The following is a 10,000-nucleotide window of genomic DNA, read 5'->3' as shown; positions in this document are numbered from 1 at the left end:
TTATTTATTATTATTTTTTTGTTGTTTGTTTGGTGGGGGGGGGGGTCCCAGACACCGTGTAGTCCCATAGGTCAATTTTCTGGATCCGTCTCGTGTGTATCACTGTAGGGTGTGAATGGTTTCTGATTACGATTTTGACGGTGTTTTTCGGTTCCAGTAAACCCATATTTTCGGGTTTAATGAATCAGGTTTACAATTTTTTTTTCTTCATATTTCTTGGTTTTCATAGGCAGTGTCATGTTGTATATTTTGGGATCTTTATTATCATGGCTACTCACAGTGGAAAATTATGCGTTGTAGCCTCACTCTAGGATTATATTAACATTATGCGTTGTAGTCTCTCTTTGTAGTCTTTTTTGCTCTGTAAACAGTGTGTGTTTGTGTGTGCGGTTGTGCTTATTTTATTTACCTGTGTGTTATGTGTCTGTTTCGGTATTTGTGTATACACGTGTGTGTATTTGTGACTTAGCGTCATCATTTACATAGCTCTCTGTTCCTCGACTTCTTTCTGCTCCTCCTCCACTCGCTCCCTTCCCTCTTCCCTCTTTCCTGTCCTCCTCCTCACCCTCCCTCGCCCTCCCTCCTCCTCCACTCCCTCCCTTCCTTCTTCCCTCCTCCTTCAACCCCTGCCCCTCCCTCTCTCCCTCCGTCCCCCTTCCCTTCATACTCTTCCTCCTTCCCCCATTCCTCCCTCTCCACCTCCTCCTCCTCCTTCACCCTCCTCCCCTGCCCCTCTCCCTCTCCCCCGTTGGCGTTATCAACAGAGCCAAAGGTGTCGGATCGCAGCTCCCGCCCGGCCCTGTTTATTTTACGACCCCGTTGTAAAGCGAGGTGGGTCGATTCCCCCTTCCCCCTCCTCCCTCTCTTCCCTTTTCCTCCTCCTCCTCCTTTTCACCTCTCCTCTCCTCCTTTTCCTCTCTTTCTCTCTCCCTCTTCCTCTCGCTTTCCTCTTCCTCCTCCCTCCCAATCATCTTCCCTCTCCCTTCTTCCCCCTTCCCCTCCTCTGCTCCTCCCTTTCCTTCCTCCCCCTTCTCCCTTTCCTCCTTCCCCCTCCCCTCCTCTCCCTCTCCTCCTTCTCCCTCTCCCTCTCCCTCTCCCCCGCCCCCCCCCCCTACCTCTCCTCCCTCTCCTTCTCCCTTTGTTTGTTTGTTTTTTTCTTAGTTATTCGGTGTCTGTTTTTGTCTTTGTTGTTGTAGATAGTGATACGGTTTTTAGTCCTGAGGGTAGATTGTTATTTTATTTTTTTCATGGTCCTCCTCCTCCTCATCGTCGTCGTCATATCATCACCATCATGATCATTAAAAACATCATCACAATCATCATCATCATCACCATCATGATCATCATCACCACCACCATCATCACCATAATCATCAGCACCATCACATCACCACCATCACCATAATCATCACCACCACCACCATAATCACCATAATCACCATAATCATCATCACCATCACCATAATTACCATCATCACCATAATCATCACCACCATCACCATCATAATCATCATCACCACCACCACCATCTTCACCATCATCACCATAATCACCACCACCACCACCATAATCACCATCATCATCACCACCACCATCAATCCATTCTCAAAAGATGCTCTCCTTAAAGCACAACATACAAGCTTACCGGTTTGACAGGATCTTAATTTCGCGACGAGAATATTGTGATTTCGATGATGATGGCGCCCAATTATGATGGTGAGGACTGCGATTGTCTTGTTCTTAAAGATGGTGTCGATGTTATCAACAATCTTGAGACTTGATTTTGGAAGGAAATTTGTGATGAAGGTGAGGATCGGATCGCCAATTTTTTATTTTTTTAAGGGGGATGGGGGGAGAAGGAATGGATGGGGGGGGGGGGGAGGGGAGGTGCACACGGATGCAAGGTTAAGAAAATAATTCCGTGAATTATTAGACATACATTGTAAACTCGTAAAACCACACACCTGCATATATATTTATGTGTGTGTGTGTGTGAGTGTGTGTGTGCGTGTGTGTGTGTGTGTGTATGTGTGTGCGTGTGTGTGTGTGTGTGTGTGTGTGTGAAAGTGTGTGTGTGTGTGAAGGAAATTGTGCGTGTAGTGTGTGTGAATGAGAGAGAGAGAGAGAGAGAGAGAGAGAGAGAGCGCAAGAGAGAGAGAGAGAGAGAGAAGAGAGAGAGAGAGAGAGAGAGAGAGAGCAGAGAAGAGAGAGAGAGAGAGAGAGAGCAGAAAGCGAAGAGAGGAAGCAGAGAGACAGAGAGACAGAGAGACAGAGAGAGCGAGAGAGACAGAGAGACAGAGAGACAGAGAGACAGAGAGAGAAGCGAAGAAGAGAAGAAGAGAAAGCAAGAAAAGCAAAGGGAAGAGAGAGAGAAGAGCGAGAGAGAGAGAGAAGAGCGAGAGAGAGAGAGCGAGAGAGAGAGAGCGAGGGAGAGAGGAGAGAGAGTTTTGAGAGAGAGGGAGAGAGAGAGAGCGAGGAGAGAGAGAGAGAGAAGAGCGAGAGAAGAGCGAGAGAGAGAGCGAGAGAGGGAGGCGAGGAGAGAGAGGAGAGAGAGACAGAGAGACAGAGAGACAGAGAGACAGAGAGACAGAGAGACAGAGAGACAGAGGGACAGAGGGAGGGAGGGAGGGAGAGAAGAGAGAGAGAACAAGAGAAAGTGGAAGAACGAAAGAGAGACCAAAAGAACAAGAGAGAAAGAGATCGAAAGAACGAGGGAAAAGACGAAAGAGAGAGAGAGAGAAGGAAAAGACGAGGGAGAATGGTATCGAAATATCGAGAAAAAGAACAAGAGAAAGATCGAAGGAACGAGAAAGAGAAAGAGAGAAAGAGAGAAAGAGAGAAAGAGAGAGAGAAAGAGAAAGAGAAAGAAAGAGAAAGAGAGACCGAGAGACCAAGAAAGAGAAAGAAAGAGAAAGAGAAAGAGAGAGAAATAGAGAAATAGAGAAAGAGAGAAAGAGCGAGAGAGCGAGAAAGAGAAAGAGAAAGAGAAAGAGAAAGAGAGAAAGAGAAAGAGAGAAAGAGAAAGAGAGAGCATAACTAGAGCGTCGGCTTTGGTTCGCATGGCAATTTCCAGCACGTAATTGTTAACATTGCGTATAATATTCCACCTCGTTTTGCATCCATCACCATTAAGCTTCGTTGCACAAGTGTCCGAATCATGTGATTACGTTGCAGCGGACTCGGCTTCGGACACGCGAAGGAGAGAAAGGGAAAGGGGAAGATGTGCGCGTGATTTTTTTTTTTTTTTTTTTTTTTTTGGGTGCAGTATTGATACGTCGTCGTCGGCGTCATCATTATCAATATCAATATCTTTATCATTACCATTGCCATTATCATTACCATTACCATTACCATTATTATTATCACTATCATTATCATTATCATTATCATTATCATCATTATCATCATTATCATCATTATCATCATTATCAGCAGAAGCAGTAACAACAGCTCTCGTATTATTGTCGGTGAGTTACCATTACCATTAATACCATCACCATTACCATTGCTGTTAATATAAAATTTGTTATTATTTTCTAAATTATCGTATCTGAGAGAGAGAAGGGGGGGGGGGGCAAATACAGAGGCGAATAACTAGTTAGAGATGGATATATTGGCAAAGAGGTAGAATAAGTGTGAGATTGAGAGGGAGAGGGAGAGAAAGAGAAAGAGAGAGAAAGAGAAAGAGAAAGAGAAAGAGAAAGAGAAAGAGAAAGAGAAAAAATCAAAGAAGAAAAGAAAGAGGAAAAAAAGAAGGAGGGAAGAAAAAGGAAAGAGGAAAAAAAGAAAGAGAAAAAGAAAGAAAAAGAAAGAGAAAAAAAAAGAAAGAGAAAAATGAAGAGAAAGAGAAGAGAGAGAGAGAGAGAGAGAGATATATATATATATATATATATATATATATATATATATATATATATATATATAGAGAGAGAGAGAGAGAGAGAGAGAGAGAGAGAGCAAGGGCGGGCGTCCCTGAAGATCAAGTTACTCCCACGTCAGGGCGAACGAAGGCCCAGGAACGGCCGCCCCCTTTCCCTGTGTCCGCCCTCCCCCTTTCTCTCTTTCCCTCCCTCCCTCTCTCTGTTTCTCTCTCTCTCTCTCTCTCTCTCTCTCTCTCTCTCTCTCTCTCTCTCTCTCTCTCTCTCTCTCTCTCTCTCTCTCTCTCTCTCTCTCTCTCTCTCTCTCTCTCTCTCTCTCTCTCTCTCTCTCTCTCTCTCTCTCTCTCTCTCTCTTACTCTCTCCCTCTCTTCCTCTCTCCCTCTCTTCCTCTCTTCCTCTCTCTTTCCTCTTTTCCTCTCTCTCCTCCTTCCCTTTCCCTCCTCCTCTCCCCTCCCTCCCTCACTCCTCCCCCCCTGCCTCCCCTCCCTCTCCCTCCCCTCCCTCCCTCCCTCCCTCCCTTTCCCTCTCTTTCCTTTCCTCCTTCTTCCCCTTCCTTTCCCTCCCTCCCTCCCTCCCTCCCTCCCTTTCCCTCCCTCCTCCCTCCCTCTCTCCCTCTCTCCCTCCCTCCCTCCCTCCCTCTCTCCCTCTCTCTTTCTCTCAGTGGTACTCACTACCGTTTCTCATTTTCCCCCAATCTGTCTATTTTTTAAGGGGTAGTGTGTTGAGGAAAAAGGTGGGTGGGAGTGGAGTTATTTTCCTTATTTGGGGATGAGTAAAAGGGGGGGGGGGTGTAATATTTTGTTATCGTCTTTATTTTCGTTTTTTTTCTTCAGCAGGATGGGAAAAATGGGATAGGATGAGGTAGCTAAAGGTTGGGAGGGAAAGATGGAAAATCAAAGAGAGAGAGAGAGAGAGAGAGAGAGAGAGAGAGAGAGAGAGAGAGAGAGAGAGAGAGAGAGAGAGAGAGAGAGAGAGAGAGAGAGAGAGAGAGAGAGAGAGAGAGAGAGAGAATGTTGATTTTTTTTTCTATCGTTATGGTGGTATAAAGAGGGGGAATGAGTGAGGTAATAAGGCATTGAGTGAGTGAATGAGTGAGTGAGTATGTCATATAGAGGCAAACTAAAACTTACACAAAAGAAGATATTAAAATCATGAATACGTTAACAAATAGACAAGAAAATGAGGGAATAAATTCCTGCTTTTTCCTCCTATCCTCTCTACCCCCCTCCCCTTCCCACTCCTCATCCTCTCCCCCCCCCTCCCCCTTCTCTTCAACTCCCCCATCTCCCTCCAATCCCCTCTCCTCTCTTCCCCCATCCTCCTCCTCCCCATCCCCATCCTCCTCATCTCCTCCTCCCCATCCCTATCCCCTTCTCCTCCTCCCTCTCTCCTCCACCCCCTCACTCGTGCGCCCACGATTCCAGCCACAAGGGCATCGGAGGCGGCAACCCCCCTCCTCCCCCCCCAACCACGCCCACACCGCCCGGGCTTCATCAGCAACAGGTCTGTCGCCTCGCCGCCCAGATCCTCGCGATAAGCACTATCATCGCCCGACGCCCAACAAGCCCGGCTGCTTCGGGTGAGTTATGTCGGCGGTGGTCTCGCGGCGCGTGGCTTCTCTGCAATTTTTTTTTTTTTGGTCTTTTTTATGGTTCTTGGGGGCTTCCCTTGGTAATGAGGTGGCTTGAGAGGGCTTCCGCTGGAGCTGGAGTTGGGGGGGTTGGTTTCAGAGGGCTTCAGCTGGGATCAAAGTGGCTTTAGAGAGCTTTATCTGGATTTGAGGAGGCTTTAGAGGGCTTCATCTGGGTTTGGGGAGGTTTTCTAGGGCTTCAGCTGGGAGTAAGGTGGTTTAGAGGGGGTTTGCAGGGCTTGGAGTGACTTGAGAGGACTTAACCTGAAGTAGATGTGTCCTTAGAGAGATTCACCTTGCAATTCACGTGGCTTTTGTTTACTTTGTCTGCCTTGGGGTGGTTTCGGAGAACTTTGTGGCTTGAGTTTGCCTTCGATAACAATACCTGTCTTGAGGTGACTCTCGAAGGCGTCACACTGGCTCGAGACGACTCGAAGATCCTCCCCTGGCGTGAGGCTGCTTCAACGAGCCTCACCTGGCGTTAGGTAGCCTCTCCACCTGCCTCACCTGGCGTTAGGTAGCCTCTCCACCTGCCTCACCTGGTGTTAAGTAGCCTCTCCACCTGCCTCACCTGGCGTTAGGTAGCCTCTCCACCTGCCTCACCTGGCGTTAAGTAGCCTCTCCACCTGCCTCACCTGGCGTTAGGTAGCCTCCCCACCTGCCTCACCTGGCGTTAAGTAGCCTCTCCACCTGCCTCACCTGGTGTTAAGTAGCTTCTCCACCTGCCTCACCTGGTGTTAAGTAGCTTCTCCACCTGCCTCACCTGGTGTTAAGTAGCCTCTCCACCTGCCTCACCTGGCGTCGGATAATTCCACCGGGAATCAGATAGCTGCGCCAAGCTTCTTGTTAGCTTCACTCAGCCTCTGAAAGCTTCGTCTGACTTCCCCCGACTTCGTTATCTCGACCTGGCTTCAGCTCGCTTGACTTCGAGGCTGGTAGCCATGATCATTAATTTGATTGTGGCTAAATACATTTTCTTTAATATATTCGTTCGTTAAATGATTATCAACGGAATTAAAATGTCAAGCCAGCGTATATACCTTATATATAGTGCACGTCAACCATTTATCAGCTGAACTAAAACGTTAAAACAACGTATATGGCTCTTATGTATTTACACTTTAAGCGACTATCGTCAGAGTTAACACGTCAAAGCATCATATTTTGTTCTCTGCTTTTGCCGGTGTAGGAGCCTGGTATTGCAAACTTAAGCCTTTGGTATTGTTTTTTTATTTTTTTTGCAGGCCTTGACCTCGCGAATCAGCTGGGTGTTTCTGGGTATTTGCAGGGTATCTTCAGGAGCATAATCCGTTGTCTGTGTGATTGGTGATTGGATTTTTTGCGTTAGGGTCTCGGTTAGGTCTTAAGGTATATGGAAAAGTAGGAGGAAGACGAGGAGGGGGAGGGTGAAGGAGAAGGAGAAGGAGAGAGAGAGGGAGAGGGAGAGGGAGAGGGAGAAGGAGAAGGAGAAAGAGAGGGAGAGGGAGAAGGAGAAAGAGAGGGAGAGGGAGAAGGAGAAGGAGAAAGAGAGGGAGAGGGAGAAGGAGAAGGAGTAGGAGAGAGAGAGGGAGAAGGAGAAGGAGAAGGAAGAAGATGATGATGACGAGGAGGAGAAAAAGAAAAAAAGGGAATGAGAAAGAGAAAGAAAAGGAGAAGGAAATGGGAATGAAGAAAGACAAAGAGAAGAATGATAAGAAGGAAAAGAAGAGAAAAAGCGAACGCGAGGGCAAAAGGGAAGGAAAGGGAGAAACAGGTGCAGATGATGAAGAGGGAGAAGGAGAAGGAGATGAAGGAGGAGGAGGAGGAGAAGGAGACGAGAAACCGGGATGCAAAACCAGTCGCCAGAATGAACTATTGGGTTAATGTACCTCGACTTCTCCCCCCCTCCTTTATTTTTATTTATTTTTTTATTATCATTTTTTTTTTTTAGATTATTCTATTGCTTGATTTCTCTCTTCTTGATTTAACTGCTTGTCTCTCCTCTCCTCCTTATGCATCAGTTCCCTCCTCTGTCTCATTCATCCATCGATCTGTGATGTGATTGGCAGCTGGGATTAAGATCACGTGTTCGGCGATGAGTGAACTGTCTCGAATGGATCCAGATTTTCTCGAGTTGTATTCAGCTCTTTGACTCATCTCCCTTCTTTATTCGTTCGGGTATTTACTCATTTGTTTATTTATCCCTTTTTTTACGTTGTTGTTCATTTACTCAGTCGTTTAGTTACTTTCTAATTCGCCGACTGTCGGATTTAGTCATTTATTATTATTTATGTATTTATTATTATTATTATTATTATTTATTATTCGTTATTAGTTTATTGACCTGAATATTTACTCACATGTATTTACTCATCCAATTATTTACTCGCCCATTCATTTACTCATCAAATTATTTACTCACCCATTTATTACGCTCATCCAATTATTTACTCACCCATTCATTTGCTCGTTCATTTACCACTTAATTAATGGGCAAGATTGCAATTGCAGCGGCGGTGCGTCGACTCCCTATCCCCTCTCCCCTCCCTCCCTCCTCTCCCCCCTCCCTCCCTCCTCTCCCCTCCCTCCTCTCCCCCTCCTCTCCCCTTCCCCCCTCCTCTCCCCCCTCCCCCCTCCTCTCCCCCTCCTCTCCCATTCCCTCCCTCCTCTCCCCCTCCCCTCCTCCTCTCCCCTCTCCCTCCCTCCCTCCCCCTCCCTCCCCCTCCCCCCTCTTCTCCCCCCTCCCCCTCTTCCCCCTCCCCCCTCGCCGTCCGGTCAGTCTGGAAAAGGTGTCTTTAATTGTCGTTAAATGATGCTGCTGTTGTTGTCGATTCCCGCGGGGAGATAAGCGCCGGTGGATGCTGCTGCCGGAGCCAGATCCCACTGCCGGCGTTGTCTCGGCATCCTTCGTCTGTCTGTCGCTGTCTGTTTCTCTTCTGTTTTTTTTTTTTTTTTTTTTTCTTTTCTTTTTTATTTTTTTTAATTCTCTCGCTCTCGTTGTCTCTGTTTGTTTTTGTTTTTGTTTTTTTTTCTCTCTGTCTCTTTGTCTCTGTCGCTCTCTCTCTCTCTCTCTCTCTCTCTCTCTCTCTCTCTCTCTCTCTCTCTCTCTCTCTCTCTCCTCCCCCTCCCTCCCTCCCTCTCCCTCTTCCTCCCTCCTCTCCCTCTTCTCCCTCCCTCCCCCTCTTCCCTCCCTCCTCTCCCTCTTCTCCCTCCCTCTCCCTCTTCCTCCCTCTCCCCTCCCTCTTCCCTCCCTCCCTCTCCCTCTGCCTCCTCTCTCTCCCCCTCTTCCTCCCTCCCTCCCTCTCTCCTCCTCTCCTCTCCTCCCTCCCTCTCCCTCTTCCTCCCTCCCTCCCTCCCTCCCTCTTCCTCCCTCTCCCTCTCCCTCTCCCTCTCCCTCCCTCTCACTCTCTTAATTGGCTCTTGTGTCCCTCGTGTTTGCATGCAGCCATGTGATAAGGCGGCGGAGACTTCCTTATCTTTTCTCCCTTATAACCCCTGGTTGTAACAACCTGTCGGAGGCGCTGTCGAAGTGTTTGGCAAGGGTTGTGGTTGTTTTTATTTCATTAATTATTTACCTTAATCGATGCTATATTTTTTTCTGGGTTCGTTATAGGGTAGGTTGTTTGTTTGTTTTTGAGTGTGCTGTGTGTTGTTGTCGTTGTCGTTGTTGTTGGACATCGCTGAATATTATGTGTTATGCGTTTGTTGTTTTTTGTTGTTGTTTTTGGTGATGTTGCGGTTGTGTCGTTTGATTTCAATTGTTGTTTTCTCCGTTGTTGTAAATCTTTGAAACCGGTTTTTGTGGGTGCTACTGTTTTCCTAGTTGTTGTTGTTGTTGTTGTTTTTGTTGTTGTTGTTGTTGTTGTAGTTTTGGCTCTGGACCAGACGTGTTCGTTAGGAACTCTGAGCCCTATTTATTTTGTTTATCATCAATATCGACAGACTGGGTCCGTATTTAGAGATGGTTGTAAGGCAGTTAAAGAAATAAATATATTTACAGAATATCTATCTATGTGTCTGTCTATTTATAATTCGGTCCGTTTGTCTATGGATATATCTATCTGTTTATATATCTTTCTCTTTCATTTGTTCTTTCTCTTTCTCTGTCTTTCGCAACTCTCCTTTTACTTCCCTTCTCAGTCCATCTTCCACTCCAACTCTCTCTCTCTTTCTCGTCTTCGTCAGGAAGGATAATAAAGGGCGGAAGATAAGGAAGGAGGAAGGTAGGGAGGGAGAGGTAAGGGAGAGAGGAGTGGGAGGATAGGGAAGAGGGAGAAGAAGGTAATGAGGAGAGAAGAGATGGGAGGGAAATGCAAGGAAAGGGATGAGGGAGGGAATGAGGGAGTAGGTGAGTAAAGCGGTACGGAGAGGACGAGGAAGGTAAGGAAGACGTAATGTAGGAAGGAGAGAAGAGAGGAGAAGAGAAGAGAAAAAGAAAGAGAAAGAGGAAGAGAAAAAGAGAGACAGGGACAGGGAGGGAAAGAAAGACACACAGAAAGGGAAAGAGTCTGG

At 46.8% G+C, this 10,000-nt stretch overlaps 1 protein-coding gene across 1 annotated transcript in view; it reads left to right on the top strand.

Annotated features, from left to right (window-relative positions):
- LOC113823054 (laminin subunit alpha-1-like) overlaps positions 1-10,000 on the top strand; it is a gene marked incomplete in the record, with an annotated part of 110,976 nt that overhangs the window by 21,944 nt on the left and 79,032 nt on the right.

This window comes from Penaeus vannamei, chromosome 18 (genome assembly GCF_042767895.1).
Source record: "Penaeus vannamei isolate JL-2024 chromosome 18, ASM4276789v1, whole genome shotgun sequence".
Lineage (NCBI taxonomy): Eukaryota > Metazoa > Arthropoda > Malacostraca > Decapoda > Penaeidae > Penaeus > Penaeus vannamei.
Note: the sequence above shows the minus strand (reverse complement) of the source record. Positions and strands in the feature narration are given on the sequence as shown.